The sequence below is a fragment of the Hemibagrus wyckioides genome, linkage group LG16 (assembly GCF_019097595.1).
Source record: "Hemibagrus wyckioides isolate EC202008001 linkage group LG16, SWU_Hwy_1.0, whole genome shotgun sequence".
Classification (NCBI taxonomy): domain Eukaryota; kingdom Metazoa; phylum Chordata; class Actinopteri; order Siluriformes; family Bagridae; genus Hemibagrus; species Hemibagrus wyckioides.
Window position 1 is genome coordinate 20,287,501 of NC_080725.1, and position 19,930 is coordinate 20,307,430.

General features: G+C 40.6%; 1 protein-coding gene across 2 annotated transcripts in view; it reads left to right on the forward strand.

Annotated features, from left to right (window-relative positions):
• Window positions 1-1,483: 1,483 nt before the first annotated feature.
• The window catches only part of gnaz (guanine nucleotide binding protein (G protein), alpha z polypeptide), a 64,043-nt gene continuing 45,596 nt past the window's right edge, over window positions 1,484-19,930 (forward strand). Inside the window, exon 1 of one of the 2 annotated variants that reach the window (XM_058411976.1) lies at window positions 1,484-2,077. The gene's annotated coding sequence lies outside the window, so the exon portion shown is untranslated. Of the gene's footprint in view, window positions 2,078-17,275; window positions 17,547-19,930 lie in introns of those variants that run through there. The other variant, XM_058411977.1, reaches the window with a different exon arrangement.

Genomic DNA, 19,930 nt, shown 5'->3' on the forward strand with positions numbered 1-19,930 from the left:
CTTCATCATCCACCTTTCCCTCTCTACCTCTACTTCCACTCCTCCTCTCCTTTTCAACACCTCCTCACCTTCATCATCCACCTTTCCCTCTCTACCTCTACTTCCACTCCTCCTCTCCTTTAACACCTCCTCCTCTTCATCCCACTCTTCCTACTTGTTATATTCCTTCTTTTTGTTCTACATCCCTCTTTTTTAGGCTATACCTCCGTCTGTTACTCCTCCTTCCTTCTCCTTGCTCTTTTTTCGCCCTCTTCCTTGTCTTCTTCCTCTTCCCTTTCATACTTCTCTATCTCCTTCCTCCTCTTTTTTTCTACTCCTCCTTCTTTACCCCCTTGCTCTTCTCATCCAATTCCTTTTCCTCCTTCTCAAATTTCTCTTCCTTTTTCCAGTTTTTCCATCTACTCTCTCCATCTCCTCCTTTACAAACTCATCTTCCACTCTTATCTCCTTTTTCTTGCTCCCTCTCTTCTTCTCCTTCTTCATTCTTTTCATTTCATTCTTTTATTTTCATTTCATTTGTCTTTACCCCATCTCTTCCTACCACTTCCTCCTCATTTCCTTCCCCATATCTTGTTTTTTTCTTCTATTCTTACCTCCTCCTCCTCCTCTTCTTCTCCTCTCCTCCTCATCTTGGCTTCTTTCTTTTCTTTTTTCTTCACCCTCCTTCTTCGTATCCTCTTTTTATATTCTTCTTTCCACTCTTCCTCCTTTTTTCCTGTTTTCTTTTCCTTCCTCTTTCTTAACCTTCCCTTTTCCTGCAAGTTGTCTTCATTCTCCATAGTTCTCTCACTTTTCTTTTTCACCTTTCTCTCCTCCTTCTCCTCCTCTTACTCCTTCTCCCCCCACTCCTCTTCATCTTCCCTTTCCTCCTTCTCCCATTTTCCTGCTCCAGTTCTCTTTACTTCTTTTCATCATTTCCTCATATATCTCCTTCTTTCTCTTCCACCTCCCCAGCTTTTTCATCCTCCTCCTTTTCTACCTTAAACCTCACTATCTTCCTCTCTCTCCTCTTCCTCTCTCTCCTTTACTGTCCTGCTGTTTCTCCTCACTCTCTCTTCCCCTTCTCTTCTCCACTCTTTTTTTTCTTACTTTCCTCATCACACTCCTTCTTCTCTCGTTTTCACCTCCCTCTTCTTCACTCCACTCCTTTCTCTTTCAGCTCGTCTTCCTCTTCCTCCTCGTTTCCCCCCTCTCCTCCTCTTCCTCCTTCCTTTTCAGGCTGTATTGTGTTATTTATTACTCGCAGACAGGAGCATTGCCTGGAAAGGAAGTGGCACTTCATACGCACGAGCAGTTGGCACAGAAACAGAACGCTCCCCTCCCCTCCACCAGTCGCCCTCCCCTTTTCCTTTTTTCCTCCCTCCTCTCTCTCTCTCTCTCTCTCTCCCTCCCTCCCTTCCTCTCTCTCTTTCTCTCTCTATTTCTATGACATGCTCGTTCAGCTATCAATGAAATCACAACCGAGGAACAGCAGGACTGTTGTACATCTGTAAACACTGCCATCTTGCTCTCTCTCTCTCTCTCTCTCTCACACACACACACACACACAACCTTTCACCCCCCCCCTTCAATTTCACCCTGTTTTTAATCTCTTCTGTCTTTCTTTCAATCCCTCTCTTTTTCTGTTTTTCTTTAATCCTGTACATTTTCCCCTTCTTCTCCTTTCTATCCTTGCATGACTCCTCCCTCAGTTTGCACGCCCTTTCTCAAACACACACATACGCACAGAGCACAGCTCATGCGTGCGCAGACACACACACACACACACACGCCCTCCTCCCCCCATCGCTGCAGTGTCTCTTAACTGCCTCGGAGCTAACAAGAGAGGAAACGGCACACCGACCGTAACAGGAAGGGGGACGGAAAAAAAAGACGGATAGAGCGAGAGCGCTTCATCAACGCGCGCGCGCGCCCGTGTGTGTGTGCGTATGTGTGTGTGAAGGAGAGAGAGAGAGAGAGAGAGAGAGGGAGTGTGAGATCCGCACAGATGTGAGGATGTTGGAGATTCGCAGGAAGGCTCGTACACTCCCTATCTGTCTCTGAAGGATCATCTGCGGTGATAGTGAATGGACACACGGTGAGACAGCTTATTTCCTTCTTACACACACACACACACACACACACACTCATGTCATCTCTGCTCGCTTTTTGCATTTTGATTGGTGGAGCTATGGTGTGTGCTCGGCTCAGCATCTATGGAAGGAGGATGCTGTTTTTCCTCCATGGCGAAGGAGGTGATGTTGAGCGATGGTTGTTAGAGGAGTCCTTCACCCCTCCCTCGCTCCCTCTATCCCCCTCTCTCTCTCCCTCGCTTTGGTCCTCCCGGGCCTGGATTAAACACTCAGCAAAGATCAAAGCTTTTTCTATGGCATATGCCTATCCAATCCTATCATGGAGAGAGAGAGAGAGAGAGAGAGAGAGAGAGGCTCATACTCTTCCATCAGCACACCTTTCTGATTCTCTATGTATCTCTGTGCCTTTGTGTGTGTGTGTGTGTGTGTGTGTGTGTGCTCAGACAGTACAGCTCATTAATATCATTTTCCTGTAACTAAAATGAACAGACGCTTTAATTAGCCAGTTTGTGGGTGGACGACTAGTCATCTACCAAGGACTCTCTCTCTCTCTCTCTCTCTCTCTGTGTGTGTGTGTATGTGTGTGCACACCTGCATGAGGACGCGTTAGGGAAATAGAGACGCCAGAGGGGCGGAGGTCTGTAAGGGGGAGAGAAAGAGAGAGAGAGAGAAAGAAGTATCAAAGCTGAGGAGTGTGTTGGAGCAGAACTCCCGGCAGTGGAGGGGAAAAAACATTCCTAGATGAGGAACCCAGAATATCCTGATCATCAGAAATATCTGGAAAATCCTGAGAAATCATTTATAATATTCGACATAGCGCAAAAATAATATAGAAACACAATAGAAGCTTGTATATTGAGATGTTTTATGGTTATGTTGTTCTTCTGAAGACCTGCAGTTTGACACGCATTAGACTAAATGAAGCGATCATGGTGTGAGGAACATCACACGCCTTTTCTAAGCCCTGACCCTAATCTTTACTTTCAACTTTAAATACAATCCGAATAACTGGAACTTTATTAGACTCTGGTTTGTCTGGGGTTTACTCTGGGGTTTCCTTCTACAGTCCAAAAACATGTACATTAAGTTGATTGGTGATTCTAAATTGCCCATAGGAGTGAGTGTGAGTGTGTGGTTGTCTGTCTATATGTGTGGCCCTGTGATGGACTGGTGACCTGTCCAGGGTGTACCCCTGTCTTTCACCCAATGTGTGCTGGGATAGGCTCCAGCAGATCCCCGTGACCATAATTAGGAATAAAGTGGGTATAGAAGATGGATGGATGGTCTGTCTGGGAGCGTCTGAGATGCAGGACAGTCCACAGATCTTCACTGGTTAGTTATGTTCATCTGTTTAACTAATTTTCAAGTTTTACTGAAAGATCAGTTAACCTACTGCAAGCATTTACAAGTCTAAAATAAATAAAAACGACTGGAAATACTCTTAATGATCTTACATCTGTGTTTATCGTAACCCCAGTAAGGACTGTCGATAAATTCGACTATATTTTAAGTCTAAAATTATGTAATACAGGGTATATTGATTTCTTAGCAAGTGAAGGGAATATATTGAACAAACTGGTCATTTAATTCAGTTCTTTTTTTCCTTATTCGGACAGCAGATCATTTTAAATGCATGAATTTTGAAACAAAAAAACGTGAAAATATTTTTAAAAAATTCCAGCACAAAATGTGATATTTAATTTATTATAATCAGATATATTTATAAATCCTACATACATTTATTAAATATATTCAAAATATTTTCACATCTCTCTCTCCCTCTCTTTCTCTGTCTCTCTGTCTTTCTCTCTCTGTCTCTCTCTCTTTCTCTCTGGATTTATTAGCAAGTGAAGCGAATATTTTGTGAATGCATGAATTCAAAAAAATAATGTTTTTGAAAAATAAATAAATAAATAAATAAAATTCCAGCAAAAAAAGAATAAAATTGAATAATCTAAAATTTAATTTATTATAATCTTATATTTATAAAAAAATATCGAATATGAATATGACTATCTTCAAAATATTTCTACATGCGATGATGTCAGTTTTTGGAGTGTGTTTGTTTGTTTTGTATTTAAATTATATTTTAATATTATACTCATTTCTAGCTACAACAGCTCTCAGCTCTCCAGAACACAAAACCTAGTATATTTTATACACCTAGATATTTTCCTAAAATAAATAAATAAAGAAATATAAAGAAAAAATGATTCAGGAAAATGCCTGTCTGTGTGGAGTTTCTACTCTACTGCTGGTTGCCATAGTGATAGCGTTTCTTAGTGGGCGGAGCAAAGAAGATTCTGTATCAGTTCACTTGCAGATAAAGTGAAAGGTTTGGCGTTTGTGTATAAAATCAGCTTCATATCCTACAGGATCGCTAGTCGATGCACCGAGTTGCTCCGTATTTCCATAAAGTCGAATTTTTCTCAAGTTCGTGGAGTGATTAGGGGATTAGTTGATTAGGACACGCCCACATTTGATCTCCAGCGCTGGCTGTCATTCAGCTCTCCTTTATAATGAAGGATCTACAGACACTTTGAGTCGCTGGATTTTTAACACTGGAGATTCTGATATAAATATGAAAGTTTGATGGAAAAAGTGGATCTTTGTAGCTAGCAAACATGTGGATTAAATAATGTCTTTAACAGAGCATCTAGTCCAAATCCGGCTTCCTGAGCCGAGTCTAAATCCACCACCCGGCTTCAGAAGGTCGGCCAAGAGGAGACCAAGTACAATAACACTGAGAAAAACATGGACACGTTCTCTCTCTCTCTCTCTCTCTCTCTGCCCCCCCATCATTTGCTCTCTCTCTCTCTCTCTCTCTCTCTGTCTCACTCTCTCACTGTCTCTCACTCCCCCTCCCCATAATTTGCTCTCTTTCTCTCTCTCGTTCACTCTCTTTCACTCTCTCTCTTTCTCTCTGTTTCTCTCTCTTTCGTTTGCTCTCTCTGTCTCTCTCTTTCGTTCCCTCTCTCTGTCTCTCTCTTTCGTTCCCTCTCTCTCTCTTTCATTCTCTCTCTCGAAGTACAATAACACTGAGAAAAACATGGACACATTCTCTCTCTGTCTCTCTTTCACTCTCTCCGTCTTTCTCTCGTTCATTCTCGGTGTCTCTCTTTCATACTTTCTATCTCTCCCTCTCTCTCTCTCTCTCTCCTTCACTCTCTTCTCTCTCTCTTCCCCCTTCTCTTGTTCAATGTCTTTCTTTCTTTCACTCTCTCTTATTTCTCTCTCTGTCTCACTCTCATTCACTCTCTTCTCTCGCTCTTCCCCCCTCTTTTGTTCACTCACTTTTTCGCTCTCTCTCTCTCCGTCACTCACTGCCTCAGTTCCCTCTCTTGCTCTCATCTCTTTCTCTCAATCTCTCTGTCTTTCTTTTGCTCTCTTTCTCTTTTTCACCCCCTCTCTCTCAGTCTCTCTCTTGCAGTCTCTCACACACAGACACGACTCGCACCCAAATGTTGTCCTCGTCTTGGTGAAAGTCGTTGCTGTCAGTCGAACAGATGAAGAGCCGCTGAGCGACTGCTCCACTCCATTATCAGCTATATCACATGACGGCTGAGTAACATTAGCCTAAATGGATGTTTTGATACTCTGCAGCATTATCGCAGCTTCGTCTGCCTTTCATACAGTAAACCGAGCGGAAGGCATGCCGATAACCATCGATCCGCTGGGTCCTTTCTTTTTAAAAAAACATAACTCTATGTAATATTTGATTAAAACCCTTAAAAAAGATTCAGATGCCAATATTTTGATAACCAGCCATGTATTAACTAGCAGGAGAGACACTTCCCAAAGCGAGATACGATGAGCCGAGCTTTCCAGAGATATAATAACATAATATGTTCTGATATTGTTATTAATATTTTATTATCTCTGTGATTAAAGCACATGTGTATGGAATTTTTAACTGGATATTGAAAGGCAGTGGATTAGCCATACAGCTGACACTCGCTGTTTAACGGCGTCTTAAAGCCATTACATTGTTGCTAGTTCTAAATATATACTATAAATAACGCACATTACTGCTTATTGCAGTCTTAAAGCTAGCTACAATTTCAAGCTGTTTATATTGAAATATTTAGCTGGAAACACAACAAATTAGCGATATGACCTACACTCAGGCACCTAATATTAGCATAAATGTATGAAATATTTAATTAAAAAGGGGCTCATCTATGAACTAGCGAGAGTTTCACTTCCCCAACCCTCCTCTCAGAGGACAAGATCCTGAGCTTCTCCTGTAATTAAGCCTGAAAGCTAGCTGCATTCTTGCTATAACTGTTAGCATAAACATCACATGATAATAAAACATGTTTGTGTGAAATATTTAGATTAGCAGCACACTTGCTTTTAAGTCATGCTAGCAATTAGACAGCCTTATTTGTTTGTTAGCTTTCTGGCTAATAATGACAAAATACTCTTGAGCATTTTCACAGCTTTGTGTGGCTTCATCATTTAAGTCATGCTTTAGCTTAGCTCGCAAGTAGACAGCGTTATTTGTTTGTTAGCTTTCTGGCTAATAATGACACAATACAGCATTTTCACAGCGTCGTTGATCATGTTTTTTTAAACATAGCTTTATGTAATAGTTACCTCAAAATAGTTTATCCCTGATTCATATATTAATTAGCAAGAGTTTGTACTCCCTCAAAGGAGATGGGATTTAAGAATGCCTGACATTTTTCTATAAATAACTCTGAAAAACTAGCTAAAATCTGCTAGCTAGCTAAAGACCAGTATATAGCATTGTCTTTTGCCTGCTAAAAGAAATAATATAGCATCATCTGTACACTGGTTGGATGATAAATAAGTATATAACATCACCTGTTTGCTAGCTGGATAATAAATAAGTATATAGCATTATTTGTTTGCTAGCTTCATAAAATCAAGTACATAGCATGCTCTGTTTGCTTGCTGGATAAAAGACGAGTATATAGTGTTATCTGTTATCATCATGTGTTTGCTAGATTGCAAAAAAAGTATATAGCATGATCTGCTTGCTAGCTAGCTAAAAACAAGAATATAGCATCATCTTTTTGCAGGTTGGATAATTAATAAGTAGATAGCATTATTTGTCTGCCTGCTAAAAGCAAGAATACAGCATCATCTGTTCGCTAGCTTCCTAAAAACAAGTCTATAACATTATCTATTTGCTAGCTTGCTAAAAACAAGTCTATAGCATTATCTAATTACTGAAAATGTCAATATTTCTGTATCAGCTTTATACTGAAAGCTTTTTTTCCTGGTAAATATCATACTGTAGCCATTTTCCTGACAAAAAGAATAGATTTTTGGAGAAAGATTTGCAGCTAGCAATTCGAGGAATACATTTGGACATGGGTTTCAGAAAAAAACAAAACAAATCATTAACTCAATTATCTCAACATGTTCAATATTATATTTCTTTATATTATAACAGATGACTGAAAACATCCTGGAAAAAAAACCCAGCTTGCTGTCTACTCGGTTCCTCTTCTCTATGTTCTGCTTCAGTATGAAGAACGCAGGGATTAGTATTTCGAGTGTATTTTAAGTATACTGAGAAACTTCACACTAATCTCACGCAACTTGAATAATTAGCAGTCTAAGCGTATTACATCGCATAGGGAAAAACACACAGACGTGCAGTTACGTTAACCTGACGCTAATGCCGTTCAGGCTAAAAAAGACGTGCCAAAGGTATTAGCGAAGTATAACGTGGGGTTTATTTTGGGCTCCTTTCTCATTTTAGTACAGCATGAGGGGTCACATGATGACCCGAGAGTCATTAACTTTCGTATCACAAGCACAAGTTCCTAGCTCTTTTCTCAGATGCTGTAGTACAAAACGAAGGGATAAAAATAAATAAATAAATAAATAAATAAATAATAAAACTATGAAAACAATCACAGATGAATACGACAGATGGCTTAGTGAGCCTGCAGTGAAAGGAAGAGTCTGATGACAAGTGGCTCTTTAGGCTTTAAAAAAAAATAAAACACTTAATTACCTGCATTTGGTAACAAGAACAAAAGGTTCACAGTCCAAAGTCTGTCATGGTGGTGTGTTTTGTCACTGCTTTTTATTGTGGAGAATCGCCGCCATTTTGAGGAGCGAGTAAGTCTGTGCTTCGTTAAGATAACCGATTTCCGGTTATACTAATAATCTAATCATCGCCATTAATGAGCATCAAGGCATCAAGCGGATCCTCTGTGTCCTTGTAGCTACGGTATATCCGCTAGCTAGCTCCAGAATTCACCATTATGTCCTTTTTCTTCCCCTTTAGCACACATACTAACTATACTTTCATTTCTACTCGACTCTAATGCAAAAGCACGTCAGGTCACCCACGCGCTGACCCCAGACTAATTACACATTTTAATTCATGTTGTTAAGTAAACAACAACAAAAACGGCAGGTCACTAGCTCTTGACTTTTATGTAAAATTGCCAGTGGGATATTTCAAGGTCTCAGAAAGGTAATTCAAGTCACATTTCTCTAACTGTGAGTCACTGATACACTACACATACAATATCTTAGTGACCAAAGCACTTAACTCCGTTTGATTTGCAACAAAGGGGGAAAAAAAACGTCCGTAACACCATAGTGTGGAGACGGAGGAAGTTCTGTTCGCCCCAGCAGCTATTTTGAAATGAATATTCTTCATGCGACTCAGTAAAGGGAAAGTTTCTCGCAAAAGGGAAATGTCAACATTTACACAAATTATATCAGGGCCAGTGCTCAAGTGCCTCTAATTGTTTCTGGCTCAACAATGGTGCCTGTTTTGGCCAAACACCTTATCAGGGTCTTAAAGAAACCTGGAACAGCCAGCTTCTAACAAAAACGCCTTTGTCAGCCAAAGTCCACCGAGTTTCTACAGTGATTCATGAGGCCGGTGTGTCCGAGACGCTTTTTTACCCTTAACTACAGTAGCTAAAAATAAAACGTACACAACTCTCCTACTTATGTGTAATCGCTCAGATAAGACCTGTTTAGCTTCCGAAGTTTGCTTTGTTAGTTTTGTGCTACTTGTACAAAATCTGGCGCCGTTCTTTGGTGTTCTTTGCTTGTGTTTATCCAGAAACTCTTGAAGAATTTACATGTAAAAGGAAGTCGTTTCCGGTCATAAAGTAGTTTTCAGAGGCTAAGAACCATTATTTATCCTAGAGGAAATGTATTGACAAGCTACAATTGAAAAAAAATAACAGTTTTAGGATGTTATTATTGCATGAGTTTACTAATTCTCCAGCTAAAGAGTCGAAAAACCCTAAGAAACATTTCTATTAGCATGTAGATGGTTTGAGAACGTAGCAGCAAAGGGTTTCTCTGTCACTAGATCATGTAGTGTTGAGTTGCAACAGTTTTGGTGGGATATGAAAGCACTTGGATAGCTAAACCAGCTAGCTAAATAAGACTAGCTATAGTGTGCTAATCTGACAAGCTAAAATTGATCTGCTAGCTAGCTGAAAGCAAGGAAAAATATTATGTTTACCTGCTAAAAGCAAGAATATAGCATTTGTATGTTTACTAGCTAGTAAAACACTTATATAGTGTTATCTGCTTGCTAGCTAGCTAAAACAGTATATAACATTAACGTTTTGCTAGTTAGATAATAAACAAGTATATGGTATTACCTGTTTGCCTGCTGAAAGCAAGAATATAGCATCAACACTTATATAGTGTTATCTGCTTGCTAGCTGGCTGAAAACAAGTATGTAGCCTTATCTGTTTGCTAGCTAATTACTGAAAATGTCAATATTTCTGTATGAGTTTTATATTGAAAGTCTTTTTCCGGTACTGCAGCCAATTTTTCTGCCAAAAAATAGTAGATTTTTAGAGAAAGATTTGCAGCTAGCAATGCAAGGAATACATCTGGACACCGGTTTCAGATAAATAAAATGAATCATTATCTCAGTCATCTCAATATGTTCAAAATTATTCTTTATAAATAAAATAAATATAAAATCATTATAAATAATAAAAAACAGCCACTAAAAAACGTGTTGAGTTGCTAGATTGTTGGTTGGTTGGAAAACACTAACTAAACCAGCTAGCTAAATAAGACTAGCTATAGTGTGCTAATCTGACACGTTCAGGTTGCAGGTATCGCACTGGTTTCCAGAGATCCTTCAGGAAAAAAAAGCATTCATTCAAAAAATCCAACACTCTGGCAAGTTTCCAGGTCATGAAGGTCAGAGAGCAGACAGAGACAGCATCTGTGCAGCTGATGTATGCGAATGCAAAACAAAATCGTTAGGTGTAATCAAGCAACCTGTTCCAGTGAGCTAGAACATAATCACACACACGAGTTGCAGAAGACAGAGCACCAGGGCAGCAGGTCTCCACATACCACCAGTAGATTGGACCAAATCCAAAGACGTCTCATGGTAGAGAATTAAAAGGAAGCTAAGCATATGGACTACACAGTCCTCCAGGGGAGTAACGCTAGAGTCAGATTATCTTCATGTAACATGGAGGAACGTTGGCTGGGATGGTAATGGCTGGTCTAGTCTGTACTTACATTTACATTTCTGGCATTTGGCAGACATGTTTATCCAGAGTGATGTACAAGAGTGCTTTGAAGTCTCTATCAATTAATAGATTAACATTGGTTCAATAGGTCACAGATTTAGGATACCATCAGCCTGAAAACTGTGATGGGAGGAATTTTTTGACTCAACATACAATAATATACACTGATCAGGCACAACATTATGACCACCCGCTTAATATTATGCTAGTTATTTTGCTGCCAAAACAGTCCTGACCCATTGAGGCACATTGTCCACTAGATCCCTGAAGGTGTGCTGTGGTATCTTGCACCAAGGTGTTAGCAACAGATCCTTTAAGTCCTGTAAGTTGTAAAGTGGGACCTCCATGGGACAGGACTTAAAGGATACTTACAGGATTTAAAGGATAGTTTTGATAGATACTGACTACTGCAGACCAGGAACACCCCACAAGAGCTGGAGTTTTGGAGATGCCCTGATCCAGTGGTCTAGCCATCACAATTTGGCCCTTCGTCAAACTCGCTCAAATCCTTACACTTGTCCATTTTTCCTGCTTCTAACATCAACTTTGAGGAGAAAATGTTCACTTGCTGCCTAATATATCCCACCCACTAACAGGTGCCATGATGAGGAGATCATCAGTCTTATTCACTTCACCTCTCACTGCTCATAATGTTATGCCTGATCCGTGTATAAAACGAACAGGGAAATAAGAGCTAGTTTAAGTATTTCAGGAAGAGGTAGTTCTTCAACCGTGGTTTGAAAACGGTCAGTGACTCAGCTGTTCTGACATCTAGGGGAAGTTCATTCTACCACCTCGGTGCCAGAACAGAGAAGAGTCTAGATGTATATCTACCTCTTACCCTGAGAGACGGCAGGACCAATCGAGCAGTGCTAGTAGATCGGAGGGAGCGAGGGGCAGTGCGAAGAAGTAATAAGAGAAAACAGAGTAACCTGATTTTCATTAATTATCTAGCAAGCAGATAACGCTATATACTGTTTTTAGCTAGCTAGTAAACTAGTCAGCGGTGTGGTCTCAGTCTCAATCACATCAACATCAACTGAGTTTTTAGCGCTCCAGCAATCAGGGTTTGGGTTTAGTCCTGGGATTAGTGTCCTGTTTTGGGGATTTGATTAAATAATATTTAAAAGCTATTTGAGATGCTAAGCCTTACTTGTGACATGAGCGTCCTTCATATCAGCCATTTACAGAAATCATCCTTAGTTTTCCGAAGCTTTTCTTGATCATTTTACTTCAGAAATTGGAGTCAGTTTACTTGCCACTAAAATGAAACGTTCTGGAGGTACATTTAGTGTTTGTGTGTAAAATTTAGCAGTTTATATCAGCATCATATTGTAGGGGATGAAGGAGTAGCAGTGTGTGCTCGTTGCTGTGGATCATGTGACCTTCACTGTCTTCGCTTCCATTGCATAAAGTTCAACTTTTCTCAATTTTGCAATGTCGCTGATGTGGACACGCCCATATTTAGTAACCAACTCTCGCTGACAATCATGTCACCAGCTTTTATTAAAGGTGAACAATTTACGTTGACTTTGCTGATGTGCTGTATGTATAAACCTAGAGTTAGAAGGAGTCTCCAGTTCCAGGATTTTGTAACAGTTTGAGTTAAAGCTGTAACTTTAACAGGAAAATTTATTCATTTAAGCAGCTGCTTGACTTTTTTTTTTTTTTTTTTGAATTTTATAAGCTGAAATGCTACTGTTTTGGAAGCAGTGACAGGATTAAAAGGCGCAAACTGAGGACCTCAGCTAAATGTTTATAAAGGCTGCTGATCCAGGAATGTGTCCTGCTTTAACAAATCACGCTCATCATATGGACTATGTGTTAGTTTCCGAGGCTTGTAGTGACATAGAAAGTGGCATGGTGCTGTTTTTAACCTCACTCTTGTTGATTTCCCTTCAGAACTCGGGAATCACACAAGTGGCCACTTGTAGGAATGGAGGACAAGGGTGTGTGGTTTGGAATACACTTGCCTTCAGCAGTGAAAAAAATAAATCTGAAGTGATTACTTCAACTTGCATGACGGATTTCCTGCCTTAGCAACGCAATGTTTAGAAAACGTTAATTTTTCTTTTTGTTATGCGTTAACTCTGCCAGATTTACGTTAACACAATGGTGTTTGAACGTTATGGTTCCAGGAATGAGAGTCGTATGTGTGCTATGTTGCTGCTACATGGTTTTTGTTGGAGGAACCGTTCGTTAAAGGTTGTGATGAAGCAAAACTCCAAAACATTAATTATGAAAGGAATAACACATGATTGGCAAATTATCAGCAATCATTTTTGCATTTATTAAAGAAAAGTTTTTTTTATCCATTTTGTGGAAGAGCCGTGAAACAAGTTTCCGCTCTCATTAGCGCTATGATAGCAGCTATAAACAGTCGTCTCGTCAACAGCAGCACTTTTTCTTGAAGTTAATTAGACAAAAAACAAAACAAAACAAACTCTTCCTCTGTCCTGAAGACTTTCCCTTTGTCTCCAAAGGAGCTGGAGACTCCTTCCATAAATACTTAGTACATAAAATACGTTAAAAACATGATGTTATAATGTTCTGTCTTCGCTCTGAACATGTTCAGATGCAGTTATTCGGCTCCACGAAGCTCAATTTAAACATTATTTAAAAATGTTCCTACTTATACAGTAATTTTTGTTGCTTTGAAAATCACCGTTTCTGAGGTTCTGCTGGTGAAAGTCTATGGGTGTTGACTTGATCCTCCAACAAATCATCGACCTTCACTTCCGCTCCTAAACTATTGGGACGCCACTCGAGAAGGTAACCGTCCCCTTCGAGGAAAGGCTAAGGGCCTGTGAACGAGACTGCTTTGAAAACCGTAATGAAGTGTGGAGATGGTGGATCTCTCCAGTCGATCTTCAAACGGCATCAATTATTAAAAGCCATTCACCTTCATCTCATTTCCGTCACCGGACCACCGTCTTGTGATTGCCGCATGGCGGAATCGCTGAGCAGAAGTGAATTACCTCAGGAAAAAAAAATTCAGTTAAGCTACAGTCGGATTGAAGTCATCTGGAGATTCATCTTCTCCTCTGAGTTCATTTCCTGTTCTGCTGATCTGATCGCTTTATAGCACGTCCAGCTCCAGCCATGGAGGGGAAGACCTTCGTGTTTTTAATTATAGAAGCAATTATGCTTTAATTATGGATTAATGTTACACTCCGGGGCTCGAGTCTGTCTGACAATCTCACTATTATATTCTTATCACGTCATGGGTGTCGCGTGTCTGGGAAATGAAAGCATGATTTGTCTTGAAATCAGAACGTATCTGAACATTGAGAAATCTAGACTAGTCATGAAGTTAAGTAGCTTTTAATTGTCACATATACATTACTGCATAGTGAAATTCTTTCTTCGCATATCCCATCCTTTGAGAGTTGGGGGTCAGAGCGCAGGGTCAGCCATGAGGCAGCTCCAACTAGCATTGGAGATCAGTTTTCCATCCATCCATTTTTATACCCGCTTTATTCCTAATTAAGGTCACAGGGATCTGTTGGAGCCTATCCCAGCACACACTGGGTGAAAGGCAGGGGTACACCCTGGACAGGTCACCAGTTCATCACAGGGCCACACATATAAACAGACAACCACACACACACACACACACTCCTATGGGCAATTTAGAATGACCAATCAACCTAATGTACATGTTTTTGAAAACCGGAGAACCCGGAGTAAACCCACGCAGGCACGGGGAGAACATGCAAACCTCACACAGAAGTGCCCCTGAGATCAGTTTTCTTGCGGCTAAAATAAAACATCCTGGAGGTAAATTTGGTGTTTGAGTGTAAAATCCATCAGCCTATATCAGCATCACATTGTAGGAGATGAAGGAGTAGCAGTGTGTGCTCTTTGCTGTGGATCGTGTGACCTACAGTATTCACTTCCATTGCATAAAGTTCAACTTTTCTCAATTTTGTAATGTCGTTGATGTTACATCATCATGTCACCAGCTCTCGTTGAAAACGAGCATTTTACGCTGGCTGTATATATAAGCCTAGAGTTAGAAGGAGTCTCCAGTTCCAGGACTTTGTAAAAGTTTTAGTTAACTTGAACAGGAAAACATAATTTATTCATTGAAGCAGCTGCTTGCCTGAATTTATATATAAGCTGAAATGCTAGTGTTTTGGAAGAAGTGGCAAGATTAAAAGGTCTAAACTGACCCTAAACCTAACCCTAACCCTGGGAGTGACATAGAAAGTGTCATGGTGCTGTTTTTAAACCTCACTCTTGTTGATTTCCCTTCAGAACCATTTTTAAAAGGTTGTAATGAATTCAATTAAAGCACAATTTGTTAAATTTAGGTCTTCTCAGTCACAAACATTATCTGAGAAATCTACACCAGTCATGAAGTTAAGTAGCTGAAATATCCATCCTTGGAAGGTTGGGGGTCAGAAGGTAGGGTCAGCCATGATGCAGCAGTGAGGGCCTTGCTCAGGGGCCCAACAGTGGCAGCTTTGGAGGTGCTTGGGCTTGAACCCCGATCTTCTGATCAGCCTTAACCGCTTGATCTTCCACCTTCCTAATATCTCTGTGCAGATATTCACTGTGTTGATGTCATTATTAATATATATTAATAATGTTCTTGATATTAACACATGAACCACTGTACTTCACATCAAAATCTGCACTGAATCCTCTTCTTCATGAGCATCATGAATATTCTCTCAACACTTGCATCATTTGTTCACCCTGCCTGCATGATTTATTTATAGTTCTCTCAGCACTTTTCCTGTACCGCATTCAGTCATGTGATCTCTCTCACACGTCCCCATCTCTTCCTTTATTCACTTCAGCGTCTGAAGGAAAGTCTCATGTAGGTCAGCATACGTCCCGGGGTCGTCCCGTGCGATCGACTCGGATGGGCGGTAAAAGTTTTCGCGATCCGTTTGGATGAATCGGTTCCAGCTAGTGAGAAAATAGAGATGGAGGTGGAAAGAATGAACCTGAACTCGGCTACCTGACACTGCCGGACCTCAAGTCTATCAATCAGATGCCAGGGAAGTCTTTCCCGTCGCCATAGCAACCAGTCGTGTGAAAAATGACGGGCAGGACAGATAGCAATAATTACAGTTTAATACATAATAATGTGGGGGAACAAAAAACCAGACAGCAATATAAATCTCCATATAATTAAATAACTCTTACGTAAGGTTGCGTTAATCTTCCTGACGTTTTTATGAAATTTGAAAGAGCAGTTCTGAAACATTTATGAAAATCCCATGAAGCACAGGAGATCTCTCCACAGACTTCAGCGCTAACACCTAAAGCACCTTTAAGTAGCTCTGGACGGTGCGGAGAGTGAGAATTGTTCTGTGAAGATTATTGTGTGATGGTGTTGTTTTTGGATAATGAGCTGGTGTGAGGTGCAGGAAGTTACAGATGATGAGGTCATGCTGAATTCTCAGATTTTTGTGTTTGTCCAGTTGAAGCTGATTTCTTAATCTGAGTCTCGCCCAATATGAGTCTCTCGTGTGTGTGTGCGTGTGTGTGTGTGTGTCTATAGTTATATCTGTGTGCGTGTGTGTGTGTGTGTCTATAGTTATATCTGTGTGTGTGTGTGTACATGTATAGTTATATCTGTGTGTGTGTAGTTATATGTGTGCGTGTGTTTATTATATGATATTTGTGTCTGTATGTGTGTGTATAGTTTTATCTGTGTGTTTGTGTGTGTGCATGTCTATAGTTATATCTGTGTCTGTGCATGTATAGTTATATCTGTGTACATAGTTATTTCTGTGTATGTGTGTGCGTGTGTATAGTTATACCTGTATGTGTCTGTGTGTGTGTGTAGTTATATCTGTTTGTGTGTGCGTGTGTGTACGTGTATAGTTATATCTGTGTACATAGTTATTTCTGTGTATGTGTGTGCGTGTGTATAGTTATACCTGTATGTGTGTGTGTGTGTAGTTATATCTGTTTGTGTGTGCGTGTGTGTACGTGTATAGTTATATCTGTGTACATAGTTATTTCTGTGTATGTGTGTGCGTGTGTATAGTTATACCTGTATGTGTGTGTGTGTGTAGTTATATCTGTTTGTGTGTGCGTGTGTGTACGTGTATAGTTATATCTGTGTACATAGTTATTTCTGTGTATGTGTGTGCGTGTGTATAGTTATACCTGTATGTGTGTGTGTGTAGTTATATCTGTTTGTGTGTGCGTGTGTGTACGTGTATAGTTATATCTGTGTACATAGTTATTTCTGTGTATGTGTGTGCGTGTGTATAGTTATACCTGTATGTGTGTGTGTGTGTAGTTATATCTGTTTGTGTGTGCGTGTGTGTACGTGTATAGTTATATCTGTGTACATAGTTATTTCTGTGTATGTGTGTGCGTGTGTATAGTTATACCTGTATGTGTGTGTGTGTGTAGTTATATCTGTTTGTGTGTGCGTGTGTGTACGTGTATAGTTATATCTGTGTACATAGTTATTTCTGTGTATGCGCGTGTGTATGTGTGAGAGAGAGAGAGAGACACAGTGAGGACGAGTGGACTATTCTCCTTAATAGTCAGAGACACACAGAGAATCTTTGTGTTTCGTAGCACAACTTCATGCATAGTCATATGACTGAGAAGCGTGCGGAGGGAGTGTAGGGCTGTGTGTGTGTGTGTGTGTGACAGCTTGTTTGTGACTAGCTTGTTTCTTCTCAGCCTGGGTGAAGTCTCAGTGAAGGAGGTGTGGCATCTGTAATGTATCTTATGGTGTCATATTAAAGCTGGATTTTCTCGGGTGAGATTTCAGCGATTATTCCTCGTCACGCCGCACGAGACGATCCTGATAAAAATCAAATCTTGGCAGGGTTCCGTAGCCGAGTGTGGGATAACGTGTGTTCTCCGTGTTAGATGATGCGCTGACGATCCTCTAAAGATGAACCTGCGTCTTACGTCATCCGGAAACCAGCTGGTGTAGATAACAAGCTGGCGTAAACCTAAAACATCTTCAGAGTGAGTGTTTTTATCCATTAGCGTGTTTCATGCGTGTTTTGCCATCGACACTGCCGTATTTGTATCTGTCCGGTGTTAGTATTGCCCTGTCATCCTGTGCCGTCCTCCTGTTGGTGGAGTTTAGACGAGTGTCTTAGCAGCAGATCTTAATATAAAAATTGTGGCCTCATTTGTGGCACTAAATCAATATCAGATTAGCATTAGCATGTCGCACTGTGCATACTAAGACCGGCAATCTCAACTCACGAGTCGTTGACAAAGAATTAAAAATATTGTGCAGTTTCAAGTATTTTATTTGAACAGTATTTGTGGGCAAAATTTACCTCAAATATTTTAAAATATATGTAGGCAAAGATGTAGCATGACCTTGCAGTTATTATTCTGAGGGGTTAGCATGTGTTTACTGCTCCAGTTTTCTTCCCAGTCCAAAGACATGTGTCATAGTCTGACTGCCAATTCTAAGTTGTCTATAGTGTGTATGTGTGAGTGTGTGTGTGATTGTGCCCTGTCATTGATCCAGTCTGTGCCCCACCTTGTGCCCAGAGTCCCATGGGATAGACTCCAGGTTTCCCAAGATGCATCACACGTCTTTGTCATATTGCGAAGCATAAACACCGTGTCTCACATTATCCCATATGCTGTATGAAAATTTCGACTTCTAACATCATCAATTCCTGAAGAGCACGATGTATGCGTGGTACAGTCTCGCTAACCCACGCTGTGAGAATGTTTACTGAGCTATTTTTAGGTGCGCTAGTGTTTATCCTGCTCGAACACTCCTGATTTAACTAACCAGCTAATGATTAGCTTTATTAGCTGCACTCCAGACATTACCTACAGTACATAATCTTATGCTGTGTTAATCTTCATAATGATGAAGGAGACGAAGAAGAGCAAACAATACACTCATGACAGAGCTAATGACAGAGGCTAACGATTTAATTCATTTCCGTACCATATAATCATTATGTTTTATACGGACAATATAAAGGCAGAGCAGTTGTGGAAATGAGACAGAAATATCTGAAATTTACCTCAGTTGTGTGAGAGAAGACTTAGCATGACTGTCTTTTAGCATGATGGTACGCTTAGCATCCGCCTCTGTGGGCTAAGTAGTCTGTACTCTTCAGTAGCGCAAGTGTGAGATATTTGTGTGAAATAGTCTGTTGCTCTAACACACCACAATGAACTGATTAGCTTTTTAGCTCAATCCACTATCAGGAATCTAAAGGAGTAAGGTGCTTGTGTGTTCGTTATAGATCACTGATAACAAACACATGCATCACAGCGCGCATGGATCACAGATTCACGCCGGTTCCCATAAATAGACCGAAGCGCCGCATGAAGGCTGTAGGTGAGAGCTGAAACGTCTGCCCCCTTTTTCTGCCTGAGATCATGCACTGTTTTTCCAAGGCTGTCTCTCACCGATGGCGTGTAAAGCGAGTAATGAAATCGCACCTTCGGCTGAGTGCAACATAAAGTGTTAGAGCTGAAATGACCGTGACTCTTCCCCATTGAGACACGCCGCTGCTGCGACTGCCCACTGCCCCGCTGTGTGTTCGGAACATTACCTTACAGAACATTACTCTGCATTTCCGGAAAAAATTTCCTAGTCCACCTAGAAGTTCTGGCTTGCAAAATGAGAATCATTCTCGTTCAGTGACTAAGGATCCAGCTGTATGGTTTTTTGGTACCTGCTCAATATTGGGACCAACAGGAACTAACGATAATCAGGTTCCGGATTAAAAGTACCAACACACCCAGGTCGTTAAAGCAGAACCCGCTGTCGTAGCCCATCAGCTTAGTCATGGATGTAAAGAGTGGTTATTTGTGTTACTGGAAGCTTCCTGTCAGCTTGATGCTTGAAGTCTGGCATCTGACATCTGAACTCAGGGACCTCCCCCGTCTGAACTGATGGATATTTTTTGTTTTTTGCACCATTCTGTGTAAACTACAGAGACATAGATATCTCTCTAGACATTTAAACAAAAGCTAAGCCTCAAACCTTCCTTCTTATACCCAAAATCCGTCCATCCATCCAGTTATCCTACACAGGGTCTCAGGGAACCCAGGGACTATCTAAAGCAGGGGACACCCTGGATAGGGTTCCACTCCCTCACAGAGCACAATCACACACCCATTCACACACTGCAGACAAATTAGAGATGCTAGCCATAACTGGCTAACATGGCATGCCTTTGTTCTGGGGAGGAATCAGGAGAACCAGGAGGAAATCCACAGAGCACATGGAGAACATTCGATGTGAACGCTAACCGGAGCTCTTGACCTTATTCTGAATTTCTGCATTGTGCTGCTGTGACACATAAACATTAAAATATTAGACACCTTTCGATCACTACCAAATATTTGATGTGTTTATCATT